General features: G+C 43.8%; 1 long non-coding RNA gene across 1 annotated transcript in view; it reads right to left on the reverse strand.

Annotated features, from left to right (window-relative positions):
• Positions 1-24,387, reverse strand: part of LOC128655805 (uncharacterized) — a 50,474-nt gene extending 26,087 nt beyond the window's left edge. Inside the window, exon 1 of the long non-coding RNA XR_008401910.1 lies at positions 24,267-24,387. This is a non-coding gene — a long non-coding RNA (uncharacterized LOC128655805). The remainder of the gene's footprint in view (positions 1-24,266) is intronic.
• Between the last annotated feature and the right edge of the window lie 842 nt (positions 24,388-25,229).

Genomic DNA, 25,229 nt, shown 5'->3' on the forward strand with positions numbered 1-25,229 from the left:
TTAGGGGTTAATTATTGTAGGTAGCTGGGGGCGACGTTGTGGGGGGCAGATTAGAGGTTAATAAATATAATATAGGGGTCGGCGGTGTTAGGGGCAGCAGATTAGGGGTACATAAGTATAACGTAGGTGGCGGTCGGCAGATTAGGGGTTAAAAAAATTTAATCGAGTTGTGGCGATGTGGGGGGACCTCGGTTTAGGGGTACATAGGTAGTTTATGGGTGTTAGTGTACTGTAGAGCACAGTAGTTAAGAGCTTTATGAACCGGCGTTAGCCCAAAAAGCTCTTAACTACTGACTTTTTTCTGTGGCTGGAGTTTTGTCGTTAGAGTTCTAAATCTCACTCTAGCCACGACTCTAAATACCGGCGTTAGAAAGATCCCATTGAAAAGATAGGATACGCAAATGACGTAAGGGGATCTGCGGTATGGAAAAGTCGCGGCTGGAAAGTGAGCATTAGACCCTTTCCTGACTGACTCCAAATACCAGAGGGCGTTAAAAACCAGCGTTAGGAGCCTCTAACGCTGGTTTTCACGGCTACCGCCCAACTCTAAATCTAGGCCCAAGATTCCTATATTCCTTACACCTTTATTTACAATATATAAGGGAAGAAATGCAGATAGTTATTTAGCCTAAGCAAGGTATATTGGTAAGTCTTGTAAGTTTAAGTAGAAATGTGTATAGCATTAGGTATTGAGCTATAAAGGCTATTCAATTAAACAATTTATACCATATGAATAATGAAAAACTCATAGAGGTATAACACTTTGCATTACCCTAAGGAAATTTTAAGCATGTGTTATTATTTATAATTATATTAATTCCAATTTTTTAGCTGTTGATATAATGGCAGACTGAAAATGATAAGCGAATACTTTTCCTTAGAAAACAGATATTAAACTTTAGAGTGTATATTCCTTAAATATCTTATGCATTTTCCAGAAATAATAAGGAACATAAAACCTTAGACCTAGAGGGTTATTCAGTTCAGCTATAGCAGATGTAGCTTAGCTATGAATAAAGATTTGCTTTAAATATGTAAATGTTCCCAGCAGATTTTATATTAAGCTGAGGAATAAGTCCTTTTAGACCGAGAAAATTCACCACTGTAATCTTGGCATCATGCATGCAGGTAAAATAATTTCATATTCATTAGGGAGAATTTAAATATCAAAGAACCTGCAGTCTATTCTGCCGAGACTGAGAGTAGAGCTATAACCAGCAGAAAAGGCTAATAATGCGCTAAATTAGCCCAAATACTTGCGTGCCCAGAGATAGAGAAGATGCCGTCTTCGAATACGTTGGTGAATCAAAGTCCAAAGAAAAAACACTATGGTTCTGGACTATGCCAAACTGTGGAGCGTGGAGTAGAGAGAGTTCATGCACAATGTGTGCACGAGAAAAAGGAGAAAAAAGGTCTGGCTGCTGGCTTAACTATCCCAGTGTAATTAGGTTCTTGGTAAGTTTCTTCTGACTTTATCCAGCAGCGGGAATTGTGGCTACCACTGTATCCAAACCTGACGTTAAATGTTCTGCATGAAAACAGCGGATTGTGGCCTCCTCTTGTATCGATTTGGGAAATTTCCCCTGGTTATTAGGTTAGGGAGCCCAAGCTTTGATATGCCCCGCAATGTAGAGAGTTCAAGCGATATAAGCTTGCATCACCGGGTATATCCGGGATAAGCTTATTTATTATATTTATTTTATTTTTTTTCCGTTGGTGACGGATTCAGCGGGGTGGGCTCTTATCACTTTTCCTGTGAGATGAAAATGCTTTAGCTGCGTTACCGAACCGGCGGCAATGGATAACTCCTGCGGTTTCAGGATCCTGCAGCTTCTTCTATCTTGATATAGATACTCCCATTACTCCTGTAAGATGTAAGTTTTGGTCTGGGAGTATGATGCAGCTCGCTTTGGGATTATGTCTGTATGTTGTCTTCGACGCTATGCAGATCCCTCCTCGGACTGTATCCGCTTGACCCAGGGATCTGGGATATCTCGAGCTGTGGCCGTGGCAAGTCGGCCCGACGCCACTCTGGAACTCCAGTGCCAAAGAACCGGTATCCCGGCTTAGGTGTCCGCACAGTGATGGTCCCTTCACTGCCTAGGACCTTGGCGCTGCGGTTAGTGTAGAACGCTCAGTTAGGGAGCCAGCATGTGTGCTGCATAGCTCTTTGAGCTCCGCCCCGGAAGTCCAAGCCTTAAACAGCATTTTAAGCACAATTGTATACTTCCCCAGATGGGGCGCGATCCGATATACGGCGTAGTTTGCGGCGCAAGCGAGGGAACCCGCGTCGCCCGCAGTTTCAGCTCGCAACTCGAGCTATCCAATATGCGGCGCCGTCAGTTGCTAAAGTGGCGTAAGTCTGACAAAGTAGCGATGTCCAGAAATCTGCGTAAGTACAGATTTTTGGAGTCGCCAGTGACTTGCGCCACGTTAGAAACTGCCGGCGCCTACAAAACCTGACTAAAGTATGAAATCACCCGCACTGTCTAACACGCCTCCTAAACATAGCCCGACACGTCTAACCCTCTATCCGCTATCCCCCCTTACTAGCCTAACAATAAAAAAAGTTATTAACCCCTAAACCGCCGCTCCCGTACCCCGCCGCAACCTAATAAAGTTATTAACCCCTAAACCGCCTCTCCCGTACCCCGCCGACAGCTATATTAAATCTATAACCCCCTAAAGTGAGCCCCTAACACCGCCGCCATCTACCTTACCTACCCCCTAAAGTGAGCCCCTACCCCGCCGCCATCTATTTTAAAATTATTAACCCCTAATTTCATTCCCCTACCCCGCCGCCATCTATATTAAATTATTTAACCCCGAAAATACTAAACTATCCCTACCACTAAACCTAAGTCTAACCCTACAAATAGCCCTGAAAAGGGCTTTTTGCGTGGCATTACCCCAAAGTAAACTGCTCTTTTGCCAGCCCTTAAAAGGGCTTTTTGCGGGGCATGCCCCAAAGAAAACTGCTCTTTTACCAGCCCTTAAAAGGGCTTTTGGCGGGGCTTTGTCACAAAGTAAACAGCTCTTTTGCATCTAATCTAAATCCCCCTACACCGCCGCCAGCTATAATAAATGTATTAACCCCTAATCTAATCCCCCTACACCGCCGCCAGCTATATTAACTATATTAACCCTAATTATATTAGGGTTAATATAGTTAATATAATTATTATATTATATATATTAACTATATTAACCCTAATTATATTAGGGTTAATATAGTTAATATCGTTATTATATTATATATATATATTAAGTATAATAACCCTATCTAACTCTAACATCCCTAACTAAACTCTTATTAAAATAAATCTAATATTAATATTATTAATTAAAATATTCCTATTTAAATCTAAATACTTACCTATAAAATAAACCCTAAGATATCTACAATATAATTAATAATTACATTGTAGCTATGTTAGGGTTTATATTTATTTTACAGGTAAATTGTTAATTATTTTAACTAGGTATAATAGCTATTAAATAGTTATTAACTATTTAATAGCTACCTAGTTAAAATAATTACCCAATTACCTGTAAAATAAATCCTAACCTAAGTTACAAATACACCTACACTATCAATAAATTAAATAAACTACAAATATCTATCTAAAAATACAATTAAATAAACTAAACTAAATTACAAAAAAACAAACAAACACTAAATTACAAAAAATAAAAAAGATTACAGCAATTTTAAGCTAATTACACCTATTCTAAGCCCCCTAACAAAATAATAAAGCCCCCCAAAATTAAAAAAATTCCCTGCCCTATTCTAAATTAAAAAAAGTTCAAAGCTCTTTACCTTACCAGCCTTTAAAGGGCCTTTTGCGGGGCATGCCCCAAAGAATTCAGCTCTTTTGCATTTAAATAAATATACAATACCCCCCCCCCAACATTACAACCCACCACCCACATACCCCTATTCTAAACCCACCCAAACCCCCCTTAAAAAAACCTAACACTACCCCCCTGAAGATCTCCCTACCTTGTCTTCACCACGCCGGGCCGAACTCCTCATCCGATCCGGGCGATGTCTATCCAAGCGGCAAAGAAGAATTCTTCATCCCGGCGATGTCTTTCTCCAAGCGGCAAAGAAGAATTCTTCATCCCGGCGATGTCTTTCTCCAAGCGGCAGCAAAGTCTTCTTCCATCCGGCAGCATCTTCCATCAAGCGGCATCTTCAATCTTCTTTCTTCGCTTAATTAAGGTAGAAAAATCTGATTGGCTGATTGAATCAGCCAATCAGATTCAAGTTCAATCCGATTGGCTGATTGGTTCAGCCAATCGGATTGAACTTGAATCTGATTGGCTGATTCAATCAGCCAATCAGATTTTTCTACCTTAATTCCGATTGGCTGATAGAATCCTATCAGCCAATCGGAATTCGACGGACGCCATCTTGGATGACGTCATTTAAAGGTACCTCATTCGTCGTTCAGTCGTCGGCCGGGATGGATGCTCCGCGTTGGCGGAGCAAAGAAAGAAGATTGAAGATGCCGCTTGATGGAAGATGCTGCCAGATGGAAGAAGACTTTGCTGCCGCTTGGAGAAAGACATCGCCGGGATGAAGAATTCTTCTTTGCCGCTTGGAGAAAGACATCGCCGGGATGAAGAATTCTTCTTTGCCGCTTGGATAGACATCGCCCGGATCGGATGAGGAGTTCGGCCCGGCGTGGTGAAGACAAGGTAGGGAGATCTTCAGGGGGGTAGTGTTAGGTTTTTTAAGGGGGGTTTGGGTGGGTTTAGAATAGGGGTATGTGGGTGGTGGGTTGTAATGTTGGGGGGGGGGGTATTGTATATTTATTTAAATGCAAAAGAGCTGAATTCTTTGGGGCATGCCCCGCAAAATGCCCTTTTAAGGGCTGGTAAGGTAAAGAGCTTTGAACTTTTTTTAATTTAGAATAGGGCAGGGAATTTTTTTAATTTTGGGGGGCTTTATTATTTTATTAGGGGGCTTAGAATAGGTGTAATTAGCTTAAAATTGCTGTAATCTTTTTTATTTTTTGTAATTTAGTGTTTTTTTTTTTTTGTAATTTAGTTTAGTTTATTTAATTGTATTTTTAGATAGATATTTGTAGTTTATTTAATTTATTGATAGTGTAGGTGTATTTGTAACTTAGGTTAGGATTTATTTTACAGGTAATTGGGTAATTATTTTAACTAGGTAGCTATTAAATAGTTAATAACTATTTAATAGCTATTATACCTAGTTAAAATAATTAACAATTTACCTGTAAAATAAATATAAACCCTAACATAGCTACAATGTAATTATTAATTATATTGTAGCTATCTTAGGGTTTATTTTATAGGTAAGTATTTAGATTTAAATAGGAATATTTTAGTTTATAATATGAATTAGATTTATTTAATAAGAATTTAGTTAGGGTTAGATAGAGTTAATATAGTTAATATAAATACTATAGTAACTATATTAACCCTAATATAATTAGGGTTAATATAGTTAATATATATAATGTAATAACTATATTAACTATAATATACTTAGGGTTAATATAGATAATATAGCTGGCGGCGGGGTAGGTAGATTAAATTAGGGGTTAATAATTTTAATAGAGATGGCGGCGGTGTAAGGGGCTTACATTAGGGGTTAATACTATTAATATAGGTGGCGGCGGTGTAGGGAGGGCAGGTTATAGGGCAAAAGAGCTGTTTACTTTGGGGCAAAGCCCCGCAAAAGGCCCTTTTAAGGGCTGGTAATAGAGTTTATTACTTTAGGGGGATTAGATTAGGGGTTAATAATATTAATATAGCTGGTGGCGGTATAGGGGGATTAGATTAGGGGTTAATAATTTTTATATAGGTGGCGGCGGTGTAAGGGGTCAGATTAGGGGATAGATAAGGTAGATGGCGGCGGTTTTAGGGGTTCACATTAGGTGATAGATAAGGTAGATGGCGGCGGTTTTAGGGGCTCACAGTAGGTGGTTAGTTTATGTAGATAGCGGCGGGGTACGGGAGCGGCGGTTTAGAGGTTAATAACTTTATTAGGGATTGCGGTGGGGGATCGCGGTTGACAGGTAGATAGACATTGCGCATGCGTTAGGTGTTAGGTTTTATTTAGCAGATCGCGGGTGACAGCTAGATAGACATTGTGCATGCGTTAGGTGTTAGGTTTATTTTCTAGCTAGTTTAGTGAGTTATGGGGCTCCAATAGTCAGCGTAAGGCTTCTTACGGCTGCTTTTTGTGGCGAGGTGAAAATGGAGTAAGATTTCTCCATTTTCGCCACGTAAGTCCTTACGCTGTATATTGGATACCAAACTGCGCTGGTTTGGTATACCTGCCTATGGCCCAAAAAACTACGGGCGACGGCAGAAATATACTCGCATAACTTCTAAGTTACGCCGTATATAGGATACCAAACCAGCGCAAATATTGGCGTCGCCGGCTTTTGCGGGCGACGATTTTTATCGGATCGACCCCTTGATTCACTTTTCAGAAAATATTTTTAATTTGAAGAGATTACACAAAATATTTTAAAAATCCTTTCCCAAAAGTAAAAGAAAGGGATTTTTACATCATCTTTATAGCAGTATCTATACATTGGGTTTCATGTCCCTTTAAATGAAAATTAGGAAACTTTTGTCTCATTTTTAAACAAATATACAGTAATTAAGTTAAAAAGGAATTTATATAAAAATCGTTTTATTTTCTCGCTGGCAGACTTTATGCCAGTACTTAAAAGGACACTGAACCCAAATTTTTTCTTTTGTGATTCAGATAGAGCATGCAATTTTAAGCAACTTTCTAATTTACTCCTATTATCAATTTTTCTTCGTTCCATTGCTATCTTTATTTGAAAAATAAGGCATCTAAGCTAAAAAAAATGTGTTCAGACCCTGGACAGCACTTGTTTACTGGTGGGTGAATGTATCCACCAATCAGCAAGAACAACCCAGGTTGTTCACCAAAAATGGGCCGGCATCTAAACTTAAATTCTTGCATTTTTAATAAAGAAAAGGAAGGCAGGCTATGACTGGTACCACAGGAAGGCAGACTGTCACTGGTACCACAGGAAGGCAGACTATGACTGGTACCACAGGAAGGCAGGCTATGACTGGTACCACAGGAAGGCAGGCTATGACTGGTACCACATTAAGGCAGGCTATGACTGGTACCACAGAAAGGCAGGCTATGACTGGTACCACAGGAAGGCAGGCTATGACTGGTACCACAGGAAGGTAGGCTATGACTGGTACCACAGGAAGGCAGGCTATGACTGGTACCACAGGAAGGTAGGCTATGACTGGTACCACAGGAAGGCAGGCTATGACTGGTACCACAGGAAGGCAGGCTATGACTGGTACCACAGGAAGGCAGGCTATGACTGGTACCACAGGAAGGCAGGCTATGACTGGTACCACAGGAAGGCAGGCTAGGACTGGTACCACAGGAAGGCAGGCTATGACTGGTACCACAGGAAGGTAGGCTATGACTGGTACCACAGGAAGGCAGGCTATGACTGGTACCACAGGAAGGCAGACTGTCACTGGTACCACAGGAAGGCAGACTATGACTGGTACCACAGGAAGGCAGGCTATGACTGGTACCACAGGAAGGCAGGCTATGACTGGTACCACATTAAGGCAGGCTATGACTGGTACCACAGGAAGGCAGACAGGCTATGACTGGTACCCCAGGAAGGCAGGCTATGACTGGTACCACAGGAAGGCAGGCTATGACTGGTACCACAGGAAGGAAGGCTATGAATGGTACCACAGGAAGGCAGGCTATGACTGGTACAGAAAGGCAGGCTATGACTGGTACCACAGAAAGGCAGGCTATGACTGGTACCACAGGAAGGCAGGCTATGACTGGTACCACAGGAAGGTAGGCTATGACTGGTACCACAGGAAGGCAGGCTATGACTGGTACCACAGGAAGGTAGGCTATGACTGGTACCACAGGAAGGCAGGCTATGACTGGTACCACAGGAAGGCAGGCTATGACTGGTACCACAGGAAGGCAGGCTATGACTGGTACCACAGGAAGGCAGGCTAGGACTGGTACCACAGGAAGGCAGGCTATGACTGGTACCACAGGAAGGTAGGCTATGACTGGTACCACAGGAAGGTAGGCTATGACTGGTACCACAGGAAGGCAGGCTATGACTGGTACCACAGGAAGGTAGGCTATGACTGGTACCACAGGAAGGCAGGCTAGGACTGGTACCACAGGAAGGCTTTGCAGAAGGGCAAGGGTCAATTTTCAAAGAGTACAGCAAACGAAAATGAAATGAGGGAGCTTAAATGCTAAAGATACCAAGGAAATTATATTTCATATAATAAAAGTACAAGACATACATAAGAATAAATGAGTAAAAAGGTTACGTCTCCAAGTGTTAGAATGATACAATTATCATAAAAAAGCAACCAGATATCCGCAACAGTTTAAAACATCTTAATACCTGAAACCAGCACAACATAAAAGAACAGGACATTATATATAAAAAAGATAATACCACCTTCAGATAAAATTATAGAACAGTCCATGTGCACACTTAGAATAAACATAGCAAATGTTATGGTTGTTATTATTACATACAGACTAAGCCGTTATCACCACAACAAAAAAAGAGGCAGATAGGCACAAAATCAGGAGGCAGAAGCAGTGTCAGTAGAACAGGCCAAGGTCCAGATGAGCATCAAAGTGCAGAAACACAAGGCAAAGGAAAGGTCAAATACAAACAAAAAAAGGTCAAATCAGAGATGTCAATAAAGGCTACAGGTTAACATACTGGCACATGCTCTTCAACAATGTCCATTCAAAGAATGCAGGCTTAGGAAGCTATTTAAAGATAGATAATTATTTATTAACGTGAGAAAATAGATTTGACAGTAGATAAATCATTAGAACCAGTTAGGGAATCCCAGGAAAGAAAACAAAGTGTACAGAAACCCTTAAGTGCTTCTGAAACAGATATCCGAACTGAGAACTCAGAGGCATAACATTGGTATGTAGCCTGGTCATTGTCTATATATATATATATACCAGATGAGTTGCATGCATCATTGGAATAAGTGGAAATGATTAGTCATGTCTCCTTGCCCTGGGGGATTTTAATGTTGTAGGGGATGTGGTTATTTGTAAGAGTACTCTTTATTGAAGAGAAGTGGATGTGCATGTACCTCAATAATTTGGGTAGAATTTATACTTTCTTCTCTATACCTCAAAATAACTTATAGGGGTCAATTTATTAATGTGCGAGCGGACATGATACAATGTAGCGTATCATGTCCGCTGCACATCGATAAATTCCGACAGCATATGCTGTCAGCATTTATCATTGCACCAGCAGTTCTTATGAACTGCTGGTGCAATACTGCCCCCTGCAGATTGGTCGCTAGCAGGGGGTGTCAATCAGCCCGATTGCATTCGATCGGGTGTATTGCTGTCCGCCACCTTCATAAATCAAACCCATAGACTCAAAAACAAAATTCAAAATTTTGACCCTAACATACAAAGCCCTCACTAACACTTCACCCTTCTATATTTCTGCCCTTGTCTGCAAATACTCCCCTAACCCCCACCTCTGCTCTGCCCCAGACCTACTTCTCTCCAAATGTATACTTTCTTTTCTATACCTCATAATAACTATACACAATTTTCCTATTTTTGTGATTTATGGACATTAGATTTAAATCAATTTGGGTGAAAAGTCAAATGTGGGCCTTTCCTGCTCATGATGCAGTTTATGCCAAAAGAGCCCTTCTGAGTAATTCCAGAGGTTTTCTCCTCTTCGAGATTGTCTAACTTTCTACAAACTGATCATAGCGTGGACGATATCACCAAGGAAATTCAGAAATTCCTTTACATTAATGACATATTTCAGATGGGAGAAATATTGACGCAAGAAGCAAAATACTTGCTGAGTTGCAGTAAATAGTTTTCATTTCTTTGACGTGTTTGCTGTATAGATATTTACTCGCCCTCGAGCAATCACAAAACTTCTCTAAGGACTATAAAGATAAGATGAGATGTGACCTTATATGTAAACTCTGAAGGTAGCATGATATTATTAATATTAATGATCAAAAAATGGATATGGGACTCCATTCTAATTCAACAGAATTCCTGTGTAAAGTGTCTTGCATGGGCATACATTTAGAAAGTTATTCCAATCCACTAGAAAACTTGCAATAACTGAAATTTGTTGCACCATTAACATCTATGCCCCAATACACAATGCACGAGACCCACAGGCAATAATTACAACTGCTGTACTTCGCAAACACGATTGTAAAACAGATTATATAAATGTGCAAAATATTTGCTTGTCTGTTTTATTAGGGTAATGTATTCTTTCTAGATATTATGAGAACTGCCCTACCACTCCTCTCATTACCATTTATTTCAGAGCACATGACTTTACAATACATTTCAAAACTAAAATTGACTCCAAGTGAAATGAAATAACCTCCTACCACAATAACAATATCTACTCCTCAAACATTACTGCAAATTTGCAAAATCAGTTTACCCAAAAACTCAGCACATTATCTCCTGTTACAGAGGAGATTTCTGCTCTCCTTTCATCTTCCCATCATACTAGCTCTTCCCTTGATTCTGTTCCCTCACAACTGCTACCTTCACTTTCCCCTACTCTTACACCTATCCTCACACATATATTCAACCCGTCCCTTAAATCTTGTACATTTCCAACATCCCTTAAACATGCTCTAATTACACCTATTCCTAAAAAAGGTCACTCGATCCAACATCCTCTTGCAACTATCGCCCAATATCCCCTCTTTGTCGCCTCTAAACTTCTTGAGCAAATTGTTGATAAACACTTATCACACTTTCTCTCATTTAACCATCTTCTTGACCCTTTTGCAATCTGGCTTTTGCCTCCAACACTCTACCAAAATTGCCATCACCAAGGTGACAAATGACCTGCTTACTGACAAGTCTAAAGGTCACTACTCCAGGCTAATCTTTTTAGACCTCTCTGTAGCTTTTAATACTGTTGACCATGTATATCGCTACTACAGACCCTTCAATCCTTGGGTATTTTTGACATTATCTTTCTAACCATACTTTTAGTGTATACTTCTCTGGCTGCTTCTCCTCCCTTCTATCCCTCTCTGTTGGGGTTCCTCAAGGCTCAGTTCTAGGTCCCCTTATTTTCTTAGTCTACACATCGTCTCTAGGCACTTTAATCAAGTCCTGTGGCTTACAGTATCATCTTTATTCTGATGACACCAAAATCTACCTTTCTGCACCAGACATTTTCATTTCCCTGCTAACTCGTGTCACTAACTGCCTAGCTAAAATATCAGTCTGGATGGCTTCTCACTAACTAAAGCAATATTTCAGTTGAAGAAGCTACATGGGACTAATTTCTCAACTCCTCAAATCTTGCAGACACAAAGGATCAAGGGAGCTCTGTTCAAACAGAAACAACAATTTTATCATAAGGGTAACAGGGATGATCATTGACTTGCAAATAATTTGAAGCAGCATATACTTTTCACCAAACGATTTTGGAAAATAATTTGCTTCCTATTATCAGTCCTTGTATAGCTTAGACTCTTCTATGCTGGGGGAGTGAGCTAATGTGAAGTGCTCCCTGGAGGAGAGCATGGACGGAGGGGAATTTGACCCCTATTGCGGGAATGGAGCAGGCTAGAGAGGGTGAGGCGGAGCCTGGGGCTGGGGAATTTAGGCGCGCAGCGGAAGCGGTCCTGTCTCTTTAGCCTCTTCAGTCGCAAGGGGAAAGTTGGTGCAGCTTGCGAGTGAAGAGGCCTCAGAGTATGGACGCGGTCTTACAGGAGGTAAATCGGATGGCGGCAGCACGTGGAACGGCGTGGCTCAGGGACTACCTGGCCGCCGCCAATCTTCCCGGAGCTGCGGATGGCAGGAGCAGTGACGGCCGGCCGCAGAGGAGGTCGCGGCCTCCTGTGCGGTTGTCGCCGGATGTCGGGAGCAGTGGTGACGGAGCCCCCCGGCGGGGGGGTGGATCCGGAGGCCTGTCGGGCGATCGAAGGAGTGGCGGTGCGGGTCAAGAGCGGCTGCGGAGGAGGTCGATGGAGGCCGCGTGCGGTGAGGAGGCTGGGATCAGGACCAGGTCCACGGCAGGTAAGAGTGCCAGAAGTGGAGGGCTGGGCCTTGATCAGGGCGGGCTGGCTGATGGAAGGGGCATGAGGATGGCGGCCCCGGGGGAGCAGCTTACGGCAGGGGAGGGGACTCCCTGGGCCTTGCGGTGTGATCGGGAGCAGCAGGAGGCTAATGGAGCAGTGACAGGCACATGGAGGGGGGGTATCCAAAGAAGGGCTCACAGTGGGGTAGAGGCAGGGGACTGTGGGAGTGACAGGAGGATAAGTGGAAGGGTCGCTACTGGAGGGGAGACAGGGGATTTGTTGGCGGTGGAAGGTGGGAGCCGGATGGCATCAGTTAGGGCGGGAAATGGCACCAGAGGTACAGGGACAAGGAGTAAAACGGGTAAACAATTAATTAAAGAGGGTACTCAATTAGTAGAGGTGCGAGCTAAAGATAGCAGGGTGGGGGGGGAGGGAGTAGGTCATGCAGCAGGTAGGGGGTCGCAGCTAAAAGGTAAAGGGCCCTTGAGAGGAAAAGGGGGAGGGAGGCAGAAAAGAGGGGGTCAGGCAGGTAGGGGTAAAGGAAGGCAGGTTAGGGAGGGGCCTAATGTTTGTTGTTTACCCTCTACAGGTGTAGGGCAAGAGGAAATTGCCCAGGTGGCAGGTGGGACAGACATTTCTGTTGAACCAGCAGGACAGGACCTGGAGGGGGATGCGCTGTGCTTTGACTACACGTACAGCGATTTGGAGATGGATGATCCGGGGGAAGGAACGTCAGCTGGACCAGTGGGCCAACGGCAGGTAGGAGACCTGGCCACGTTACAGCAATTGATTAGAGCACTATCACCAGGTTTAGGGGGGCAAAGGGAGGAAGGGGTTAGAGAGCAAGAAGTGAGGTCCAGGGGGGGGAGTGTTAGGGGGGATAAGGGGGGGATCAGGATAGGCCTCTCACTGTCTCCTCTCCACAGATACGGCCTCAGGGTAGGGATACCCTGGAGCGCTATAGCCCACGAAGATCAGGTGCGGAACGGCGTAGGGATCACTCTCGGTCGCCCAGGGAGAGAGCACGGCATAGGCCTGACAGGCGGTCCCCAACATGGGGAAGGCTGGAGAGAGCGGCGGATCGGAGCGGCAGGAGACGGAGGTCCAGGTCACCATCGCCGAGGCGGAGGGCATACAGGCCCAGGGAGCGCGAAGTCAGGCATCAGTCAGTGACGAGGGGAGCGGAGCGAGCGAAGGAATCCGGACCGGTAGCAGTGGCAACGGCGCCCAGGACCACAGGTGAGGGTGCCAGGAGTGCAGTGGGTGTGGATGGTGGTGAGCATGGTGTAGGATTGGCGCAACAGGCGTTGGTGACTGGGTTAAAGGGATTATTGGCGCAATTTGAGAAGCAGTCAGAGGGACAGGGAGGAAGCGTGGCGACGGCCTGGAGTGCTGGGAAAGAAGGAGGGGCTCCCGCAACGGGAGTGGCTGCAGGGGCGGGTGTTGTTGGTCAGGTGGCTGGGGAGCTTCAGGGACAGAAGAAGGACGGGGCTGTGACAGGGGAGACTGTGAAGGTACCAGAGAGCGCATTAAGGAGGCCGTGCCTGTGTTCTATTGGACCATTAGGGATACACTTGACGCAGGATGTCAAAGAGAAGATATGGAAGAGGGAATATTTGGAGATATTTTCGTTGTTACCCCTGGAACAGTTGATGGAGATCAAAGAAGACGCAAAGGACAAGGAGAAGAAAGAAGAAGACGAGAGGAAGAAGAGATACCGTAAGTTGCCTAAAACACTTTCTAACTGGTCTAGGGCCTTTTGTATTCTAGCGTCAGTGATTGGGGAGAAATCCCCGGATCAGTGTTCCGCCCTTTTTTGCTACTATGATGAAATTTCGGGGGCATGTCGCACTTATGGGGGTTTAGCATGGTGGCGGTATGACGAACATTTTCGTCAGCGTATGGCAGTTAGACCTGAGATGCGGTGGGACGACCGAGACATGGGCGTCTGGTTGGAGTTGATGACTCCGTTACGGGGGTCCTTTCGTGGCTCCAGTGGGGGGGGGGAGTGTCGGCGAGTGGTAGCACAGTCGGGGGGATTACAGGGGGAAGCGCAGCAGTGGCCATCAGGAAAGGGCTGTGTTTTCAATACAATGAAGGCCAGTGCAAGTTCGGGAGTGGATGCAAATACAAGCATGCATGTTCGGGCTGCGAAGGCTCTCACCCTTGGGTCAGATGCTTCAAGAAAGGTGGAAATGGAAAAGCAGGGGACCCTGCTAAGGGCCAGGACCCCGGTGAGGGTAAAAAAGATGGTGCCCTGGTTAGAACGGTTCGCTAAGGTTAGGGGGAAGGCGAGGGACGCGGAGCTTCTGTTAACGGGCTTTAGTTCTGGGTTTTGGATACCGTTCAAAGAGGGTGGGGAGTGTCAAATTTCGGGGAATCTGAAGTCAGCAAGGGAGTTCCCAGAGGTGGTTCAGGGGAAATTGGATAAGGAAGTGGCATTGGGGAGAATGGCGGGTCCGTTTCCTCTCCCCCCATTGGCTAATTTGAGGGTGTCCCCACTTGGGGTGGTCCCCAAGAAGGTGGCCGGACAATTCCGTATGATCCATCACCTGTCTTACCCGAAAGGGTCATCGGTTAACGACGGCATTGATCCTCAGATGGCGGCGGTGAGGTATGTTTCCTTTGATAAGGCTGTTAGCCTGGTGTCCGCAGCGGGTGTGGGAGCGTTGATGGGAAAGTGGACGTGGAGGCGGCCTTTCGGCTGTTACCGGTGCACCCACGGTGTCATCACTTACTTGGTTGCTTCTTTGGGGGGGCCTTTTACGTGAATCTTTGCCTGCCTATGGGTTGCTCCATATCATGTGCGTACTTTGAAAAGTTCAGCACTTTTGTGGAATGGGTGGTGAGACAGGTATCGGGTTTGAGGTCAATGGTCCATTATTTGGACGATTTCCTGTTTGTGGGTAAGTCAGATGACTCGGATTGTGCTCGGTTGATGGAGCATTTCTTTGCGGTGGCTGATGACTTTGGCATCCCGGTGGCTCATGAAAAGACGGAGGGTCCAACAACAGTCTTGAGTTTTCTGGGCATTGAAATTGATTCCGGAAGAATGGAATGTCGGCTCCCGTTGGAAAAGGTGGAGGACCTTAAAACGGTCATTGTGGGGGTCTTGAGGAAGAGGAAGCTGAAGCTTCGTGAGATTCAATCGTTAGCTGGCAAGCTTAATTTTGCATGCAGAATCATCCCGGTGGGGAGAGTATTTTGTAGAAGGCTGTCGTTGGCAACGGTTGGTGTGCGTGATCCGCGCCATTGGATCCGGCTAGGGAAGGACCTTAAAGAGGATCTCAAGGTATGGTTGAAATTTCTAGAAGATTTCAATGGGAAGGCACTGGTGCAAGGGGAGGCAATTTCGAACGAGGAACTTCATTTGTTCACGGATGCAGCGGGGTCAGTGGGATACGGGGCATACTGTCAAGGGAGTTGGTCTGTGGGATTGTGGCCGGTGGAGTGGAAACAGGCGGGGATTACTAAGAATTTGGTTTTCCTTGAATTATTCCCATTGGTGGTGGCTTTGAGAGTGTGGAAGGATAGGCTTCGGGATAGGAAGGTGGTGTTCCATACGGACAATCTAGGGGTGGTGTTCGCAATTAACAAGCTCACATCTAGTTCATTGCCGGTGGTGCGCCTGCTGAGGATGTTTGTGTTGGACTGTATGCAAATTAATGTTTTATTTCGTGCTGTTCATGTGCCAGGTTGCCTTCCAGTGGGAGAGGTTCTGGGAAGTGGCACCAGAGGCGGAGAAAGAAGGAGTCGGATGTCCACCGGAACTGTGGGAGCTGAAGTGCTGGATCTAATCCGAGTGGCAAGGGGAGCAGTAGCTCAAGGTACTTGGGTTGCATATGTATCTGCTTGGAGGCAGTGGTTTCAGTTTGTGATTGAGGAGGGTCTGGGATCCTCTAGGGAGGAGTGGATTCATGGATTTCTAGTATGGATTGGGGACTGGGGTGTGTGGGGTTGGTCAAAATCAAAAGTTCGAAAAACCATAGCAGCAATGGGGTTTCTTTTCAAATTATTAGGCTGGGAAGATTTAACTAAATTGTTTGTGATTCAATTGGCAGTCAGGGGAATTGGTAGAGGTCAGGTGTCCAAAGACAAAAGGCGCCCAGTGGTGTTCAATACCTTAAAGCAGTTAGTGGATTCTTTAGGGACAGTGTGTTCCTCAAAGTTTTCCGGGCTGCGTTTGCGTTAGCATTTTTTGGGGCATTTCGCGTATCAGAATTGGTTGGGGCAAATAGAAGGGATGTTGGGGGTTTGTGGGCCCAGGACGTGTCCATTATGGATCGGGTGTTGTGGGTATGGTTGAGGAAGTCTAAAACGGACCAGAATGGGTTGGGGAGGTGGTTGCAGATTAAAGAAACAGGAGGGAGTTGTTGCCCTGTGGCGGTTATTGAAGCCTATTTGGCGGTTCGCCCGAACTTTAGTCAGCCGTTATTCGTTCACATTGATGGGTCGAGCTTATCTCGATTCCAATTTTTGGCAGTTTTTAGGAGGGCTTTGGCAGGTTTAGGTTATGCAGCAGAAGAGTTCGGTACACATTCTTTCCGGATCGGGGCGGCTACGGAGGCGGCTAACTTAGGTTTAGGTGAGAATGTGATTAAGAGAATTGGTGGCTGGAAGTCTGGATGTTTTAAGTCTTATGTCCGACCAGAGTTGAGAGTTTAGTCTGTTCTTTTGTTTTGACAGGTCCAGTTCATTGTTGGATTGTGGGGCATTCCTACATTTATTGGGCCCGGAAGGCAGCGGCAGTGACAGATCAGGGCATTCAACTAAAGCTCAATGAGGAGACAGTGGTGTTGAGATGGTTTGGGATTCGGGGGTTGAGGTGGGACCAGTTGCTTAGGAGGGTGGTGGATTATGCCAGGTTATTCCGGCCTCCAGCGATTTTGGTTATTCACGCAGGGGGGAACGATTTGGGGTTTTTATCCCAGAAGGATTTATTGGATAGAATTAAGAGGGATTTGGTTAGGTTGCGGGAGTTGTTCCCTGACCTGGTGATTGTATGGTCGGATATTGAACCCAGGTCGGTGTGGAGGGCAGCTTGGGACTTTAGAAAGCTGGAGGCCTCCAGGAAGAAAGTAAATAGGTCAATTAGTAGTTTTGTGGCTAAAATTGGGGGGGTTGGCATTTGCCACGTGGAGTTTGAGGGCGAGACAGGGCGGTGTTTCTTTTTGAAGGATGGGGTACACTTAAATGAAGTGGGCCTTCACCTCTTTAATTTTAACATCAAGGAAGGGGTGTTGAAGGCCTTAGCCCGGGTGGGGTAGGCACGTTTATGACGTGCTGTGGCGGGGTGTTTTAGATCTGGATGTTAAGTAAGTTGGTACCTCCCTAAAGAGGCGGGAAAGTTTGGGGGGGATGTACCTGGTGGTAAGCCAGTGGAAGGTACATCCCTGGGAACTAGCACCTTATGTTATCAGGTTAAATGTTTATGGTTAATAAAATCGTTGAGTTTTATGAATTGATTTATTAATTATTTAATAAATGCGGGCTGCGGCCTTTACACCCATCCATGTGTCCAGAGTTTTATTTATCTAATGCGAAATGGATACCCATATAGGGGTCAGTGCTCCCTGGAGGAGAGCATGGACGGAGGGGAATTTGACCCCTATTGCGGGAATGGAGCAGACTAGAGAGGGTGAGGCGGAGCCTGGGGCTGGGGAATTTAGGCACGCAGCGGAAGCGGTCCTGTCTCTTTAGCCTCTTCAGTCGCAAGGGGAAAGTTCCCGCCCTCCCTCCCTGGTATTTGGTTGTCGCAGTGGGCTTGGTTAGTCTAGATCTGGCGGGGTGTTTTAGATCTGGATGTTAAGTAAGTTGGTACCTCCCTAAAGAGGCGGGAGAGTTTGGGGGGGGATGTACCTGGTGGTAAGCCAGTGGAAGGTACATCCCTGGGAACTAGCACCTTATGTTATCAGGTTAAATGTTTATGGTTAATAAAATCGTTGAGTTTTATGAATTGATTTATTAATTATTTAATAAATGCGGGCTGCGGCCTTTACACCCATCCATGTGTCCAGAGTTTTATTTATCTAATGCGAAATGGATACCCATATAGGGGTCATAAGATTCAGTTATTGTTGCTTTGTCTGTCCCCTCCAAAGATTTCAGATGAGACAACTGAGGTTTTGTTGGCCAAATCTATTTGGAGGAGGGTGAGAAAGCTACTCAGCATCTGAAAATAAAAAGGGTTCTGGGGTCTGATAAGTTTACCTTACTCTTTTATTTAAATGAATTTTCACTATTAGGTTGTAAGGAGGTGCCCTTGTGTTGTATATTTTGTAAATCCTGCAAAACTTCAATAAAGATGATGTTTAAAAAACAAAACAATGCAAAAAAATTGTTAATTTTCACGCCAGGTGACATCATTTTGAAAAAAATAAAAACTTAATTTAAATGCCCATTTTTAGAAAATGTAAAATAAATTGAGATATTCAGAAGAGAAGTTGAGTTAGTGTTAGTGCACCATCAGGATGTGTGTTGAATGTAAATTACATATTAAAAAAAAACAATAAATAAAAATCAATAAGTCTTTGCTTAAGAAGGTGAAATGCAGGACAGAGAGGTGAGCCAGAATTTAACCTTTTCAGTACTGAGCCATTTTTCACATTTTTCTTCTTCTCATTTTTGCAGTTACTGTATTTAAACAGCATTTTAAGCACAATTGTATACTTCCCCAGTTGATTCACATTTCAGAAAATATTTTTAATTTGAAGAGATTACACAAAATATTTTAAAAATCCTTTCCCAAAAAGTAAAAGAGAGGTTTTTTTTCATCATCTTTATAGCAGTATCTATACATTGGGTTTCATGTCCCTTTAAATGAAAATTAGGAAACTTTTGTCTCATTTTTAAACAAATATACAGTAATTAAGTTAAAAAGGAATAAAGAAACACTGGAAAGAAAACACTGAGAGTGGTTACTGTATAATTATTTCCAAAGTGGACAGGTCCTTTACGTTTCTATTTTAAGGTGAATAATGACAACCCTTAACGACCAGCACCATACCTGGGCCTCTCTCTGCCACAATCTCTCTAAAACTAGCAAGATCGCACTATATCTGCACGCCCCACGAGTGGGGCAGCGCAGAAATAGACGGGCCGAGGTACCCTCTCTGCATCGGGCAGCGATGGTGCCGATCGTTGGTGGGTGGGAGTGTAAAGAGGTAGTCGGGTGGGCGGCCCATTGCTGGAGGAGGGTGGGAGGTAGACGGGACCACTACGCTATGGAAGAAAAACACCCAGAGCGGCAGGGAGTAGGGTTGCCACCGTCCCTTAAAATACAGAACACTTATAAATTACACATGCTGCAGGGTGTGCAGGGAGGAATAAAAATAGTGTTGTCCAGAAACACAATACATGTTCCTCCCTGCACACCCTGCAGCATGTGTAACTCATAATTGTCCAGGAAAACATGGCTGAGGTGGCAACCCTAGCAGGGAGGGGGTAGGAGGGGGAGAGGGATCATACTGAGGGACGGTATATGAGGGTGAGAAATCAATCTGGGAGGGGGTTAAATGAGATAGGGGGCAGCTACACTACAGAATTTTTTTTTTACATTTATTTTACATTTTGTAAACTAAAGTTGGCAAATTTGGGAAAACTTGGTACTGGCAGACAGCTGCCAGTACTTAAGATGGAGGCTAATAGGTAGAGGGGGAGGGTTAGAGAGCTGTTTGGGGGGGGGGGGATCAGGGAGGTTGGGGGTAAGGGGGGATCCCACACTGCAGAAAATATATATATATATATATATATATATAAAAAAATTGTTTTATTTTCATGCTGGCAGACTTTATGCCAGTACTTAAAAGGACACTGAACCCAAATTTTTTCTTTTGTGATTCAGATAGAGCATGCAATTTTAAGCAACTTTCTAATTTACTCCTATTATCAATTTTTATTCGTTCCATTGCTATCTTTATTTGAAAAATAAGACATCTAAGCTAAAAAAAATGTGTTCAGACCCTGGACAGCACTTGTTTACTGGTGGGTGAATGTATCCACCAATCAGCAAGAACAACCCAGGTTGTTCACCAAAATGGGCCGGCATCTAAACTTAAATTCTTGCATTTTTAATAAAGATACCAAGAGAATGAAGAAAATTTGAAAATAGGAGTAAATTAGAAAGTTGCTTAAAATTGCATGCTCTATCTGAATCACGAAAGAAAAAATTTGGGTTCAGTGTCCCTTTAAGATGGGGGTAACCATTGGGGAGGGAGAGCTGTTTGAGAGGGATCAGGGGGTGGGATGTGTCATGTAGGAGGGTAATCTATACACTTAAGCTAAAATTAACCATACAAACTACCTAATTAACCCCTTCACTGCTGGGCATAATACAAGTGTGTTGCGCTGCTGCAATTAGCAGCTATCTAATTACCAAAAAGCAATGCCAACACCATATATGTCTGCTATTTCTGAACAAAGAGGATCTCAGAGAAGCATTTACAACCTAAAAGCTAAAAGAGGCTGCTTCTTGGGTGGTAACTAGCCATAGAACAAGCTATTATGCTATTTTTCGTTCTCAGGTTGAGCGCTTCTCTCTTTTTATTTAAGCATTTACAACCATTTGTGCCATGATTGTACAAACTGTTTGTAAATAATTTCAATAAGAAACCTAAAATTTGTGAAAAAGTTAACTTTTTTTTTGTTTGATCGCATTTGGCGGTGAAATGGTGGCATGAAATATACCAAAATGGGCCTAGATCAATACTTTAGGTTGTCTACTAAAAAAAATATATAGTTTTGAAAAGGTAAATATAAAAAAGGTTCTTTTTCTGTTTAAATGTAGTGATGGCAAAAATGCTAAAAATGCTCTGGTCTTTTGGGGAAGTTTTAGTCTGAAATGCCCGGTCCTTAAGGGGTTAATATTGATGCAAGAAGCCAAATACTTGCTGAGTTGCAGTAAATAGTTTCATTTCTTTGACGTACTTCTCATGTAGATATTTATTCTCCCTCGAGCCATCACATAACTTATCTAAGGGCTATAAAGATAAGATGAGATGTGACCTTATATGGAAACTCTGAAGGTAGCATGATATTATTGATATTAATGATAAATTTGGGTCTCCATTCTAATTTAACAGAATTCCTGTGTGAAGTATCTTGCATAGGCATACATTTAGAAAGTTATTCCAATCCATTAGAAAACTTGCAATAACTTACTTATCTAAAGCTTTTGAAATCCATTAATGACACCACCCCCCTAAATGGTTACCCCCATCTTAAGATTCATGGACTATTATGGAGAGATCCTGTTTGAAATGTAATTGAAGCTTGTTGCACCTATCTTTTCTATTGTTTCATTCGTGGGTGTACTTAACATTAACATCTATGCCCCAATACATTATATCTTGCATGAGAACCACAGGCAATAATTACAACTGCTCTACTTAGCAAACACAATTGAAAAACAGGCTATATAAATGTGTAAAATATTTGCTTGTCTGTTTTATCAGGGTAATAAATTCTTTCTAGATATTATGAGATCTGCCCTCCCACTCCTCTCATTACCATTTATTTCAGAGCACATGACTTTGCAATACATATCAAAACTAAAATTGACTCCATGCGACATGAAATAACCTCCTACCACAATAACAATATTTGCTCCTCACACATTACTGCAAATTTTCAAAATCAGCCTACCCAAAAACTCAGCACATTCTTTCCTGTTACAGAGGAGATTTCTGCTCTCCTTTCATCTTCCAATCAAGCTAGCTGTTCCCTTGATCCTATTCTCCCACAACTGCTACGTTCACTTTCCCCTACTCTTACACCTATCCTCACACATATATTCAACTTTTCCCTTAAATCTTGTACATTTCCATCATCCTTTAAACATGCTCTAATTACACCTATTCTTAAAAAAGGTCACTCGATCCAACATCCTCTTGCAACTTTTGCCCAATATCTCCTCTTTCTCACCTCTAAACTTCTTGAGCAGATTGTTGATAAACACTTTCTCTTATCTAACCATCTTTTTGACCCTTTGCAATCAGTTTTTTGCCTCCAACACTCTACTGAAATTGCCATCACCAAGGTGACAAACAACCTGATTACTGCCAATTCTAAAGGTCACTACTCCATGGTAATTTTTTTAGACCTCTCTGTAGCTTTTATTACTGTTTACCATGTATTGTTGCTACAGACCCTTAAATCCTTAGGTATTTTTGACATTATCTTTCTATCCTTACTTTCAGTGTATCCGTCTCTGGCTGCTTCTCATCCCTTCTATCCCTCTCTGTTGGGATTCCTCGAAGCTCAGTTCTAGGTCCCCTTCTTTTCTCAGTCTACACATCTCTAGGCTCTTTAATCAAGTCCTGTGGATTTCAGTATCTACCTTTCTGCACCAAACATTTCCTTTTTCCTGCTGACTCATGTCACTAGCTGCCTAGCTAATATCTCAGTTTTGATGGCTTCTCACTACCTAAAGCAGAACCTCTTTGAAACTGAACTCCTTCTACTTACTCCCTCTATCAATCTCCCCATTCCCCAAATCTTACTTACTGTGGTCAACTCTATCATTATCTATACCCCTCAGGCCCATTGCCTTGGGGTCAAACTTGACTCAGAACTTTCTTTTGCTCTTCGCATTAGGTCCTTAACTAACTCTTGCCACTTCCACCTTAAAAATACATATTACATTTGTCACTTCCTTACACAAAACACAACTAAGATTCTTATCCACTCCTTTATCATTGACCGCCTTGACTACTGTGATTCTGTCTTCTCTGGTCTCCCAAGATACCACCTGTTCCTATTGCAATCCATCATGAATGCCTCTGCCAGGCTTATCTTTCATAAGCATCGCACCACATCTGCTACAACTCTTTGCCAACACCTCTACTGGCTTCCCTTAGTCTCAAGAATAACATTTTAAATTGTTACCCTAATATACAAAGCCCTCACCAACACTTCACCCTCCTATATTTCTGCCCTTTTCTGCAAATTCTTCCGTAACCGTCACCTCTGCTCTGCCCAAGACCTACATCTCTCAGTATTTTCTCACACTCATCTGCAAGACTTTTCCAGAACTGCACCTACAACTCTTTGTCAACACCTCTACTGGCTTCCCTTACCATATGGAACTCCTTGCCTCGCTCATTTGACAGCAGGTAAGTACCATAGGCCCAAGAACTCTGCCCTAAATTTCCTAAAAGTGTAAACTTATCTAGTCCATAGGAAAGCCTTATGCTTTATCCCAGGCATTATTTAGTAAGTAGAATAGCCTTATGTTTATTCCAGGCAATAATCAGTGGGTAGGATAGCCTTATGCTTATCAAAGGCAATAATTAGTAAGTAGAATAGCCTTATGCTTATCCTAGGCATTAATTAGGGCCACATATTCAAAGCTTCAACAGACCAACGATAAACTGCTTTTATGGCCTAGTCGGCCTCGCAGTCCATTGGTCTGTTGATATTTTGAAGAAAAGGGGATGGAACCGCAAAGTGCTGACAAGTTGTGATGTGTCTCACATAAGAAATAATAGGGATCACGGCTTTTGCAAAAGTCCACCGACATTGCCACTTGTAGGCACTTTTAGCAGGAGGGGCGTATTTGAAGTGTTCCTACATAGCGCATACAGTGTGCTCACTGAAACAAAACATGGTTTCTGTGTAGGAACACTTCAAATGATGCCTGTGTGATCTAACTGTAACTAATCCTACATTAAGTGCCTCACACTGTAAAGTCTCGCCACTGAAAATGTGGAGAGACAAACATGGCTGACACCCTACTCGTAACCTGTACTTTAGAGATTGGAATATATCACACTGCTAGTGATGTATGCCTATCAAGGTGCAGATTATTACCCAGGAATGCCCGGCTAACTCTCACAGAATGCCTACATCTACGTCACAGTTTAGCTAAGGATCACCCAACTAGCTCCCTAATACCGCCTACACCTAGGTCATGTCTTAACTACACTCCCCTGGAACGCCCAGCTAACTCCGACAAACCACCTACACCTACGTAATGACTTCACTATACTCCCCCTGGAACGCCCTACTAACTCCTACAGGATGCCTACACCTAAGATAGTGCAGGGCAACTAGCCTGGAATGAAACTAAGGGTTAAGGCCAGGTTGAGTGAGTGCTGAGTATGTATGTTGTTACAATGTTGCATTTGATATGGGAGGGATTTACTCACCCTTTATATGTGTTGAGCAGGGAATCCACTTCCTCTTTGCTGCTGTGGATTCCTTGGAAGTTTTTTCTCGATATGGATCATGCCAAAAGTGTTTCTGTTCGTCCTCAGGGATGAAGATGAGGGACCTGTGGAGTTGGAGGAAATGGAGATTGAGGACTGGATATCACCTTCCCCTCTGGGGAAATGACACAGTGGATCAGAATTGTGTTTCGCTTCCCTCTTCTCCCTCGGGGGGTGAGGGAGCTGGAGCTGAGCCGGAGGGGGTGGAGGGGGACTGTGAGCTAGAAGGCCTCCGTTGTAGTAGGGGGGCGTTCTATGCCACTTGGGCCTATTATAGGAGGTAGGTCGGGGTCCCAGGGATTCAGCGGTAGGTGCCCTTCCCCTATCTGCATTGGGCAGCGGTGGTGCCGATCATTTAAAGGAGGTAGCCAGGTGGGTGGCCCATTACTGGAGGAGGGCGGAAGGTGGGTGGGACCACTACATTACAGAAATAAAACACCCAGAGGGGGAAGTAGGGAGGGGGTAGGAAGGGGAGGGGGACCATACTGAGGGATGGGATATGAAGGTGGGAAATCAATCTGGGAGGGGGGTAATTGAGTTGGGGGGCAGCTACACTACAGAATTTGTTTTAATTTTTTTATTTTATAAGCTAAAGTTGGCAAATTTGGGAAAACTGGGTACTGGCAGACAGCTGCCAGTACCTACGATGGAGGCTAATAGGTAGAGGGGGAGGGTTAGAGAGCTGTTTAGGGGGATCAGGGAGGTTGGGGTGTAACAAAAATATATATATAAAAAAGCCTTTTATTTTCATACTGGCAGACTTTCTGCCAGTACTTAAGATAGGGGTAACCATTGGGGGATGGGGGAGGGAAGAGAGCTGTTGGAGCGGGATCAGGGAGGGATCAGGGGGTGGGATGTGTCATGTGGGAGGGTAATCTATACACTAAAGCTAAAATTAACCCT

This window comes from Bombina bombina, chromosome 4 (assembly GCF_027579735.1).
Source record: "Bombina bombina isolate aBomBom1 chromosome 4, aBomBom1.pri, whole genome shotgun sequence".
Taxonomy (NCBI): Eukaryota; Metazoa; Chordata; class Amphibia; order Anura; family Bombinatoridae; genus Bombina; species Bombina bombina.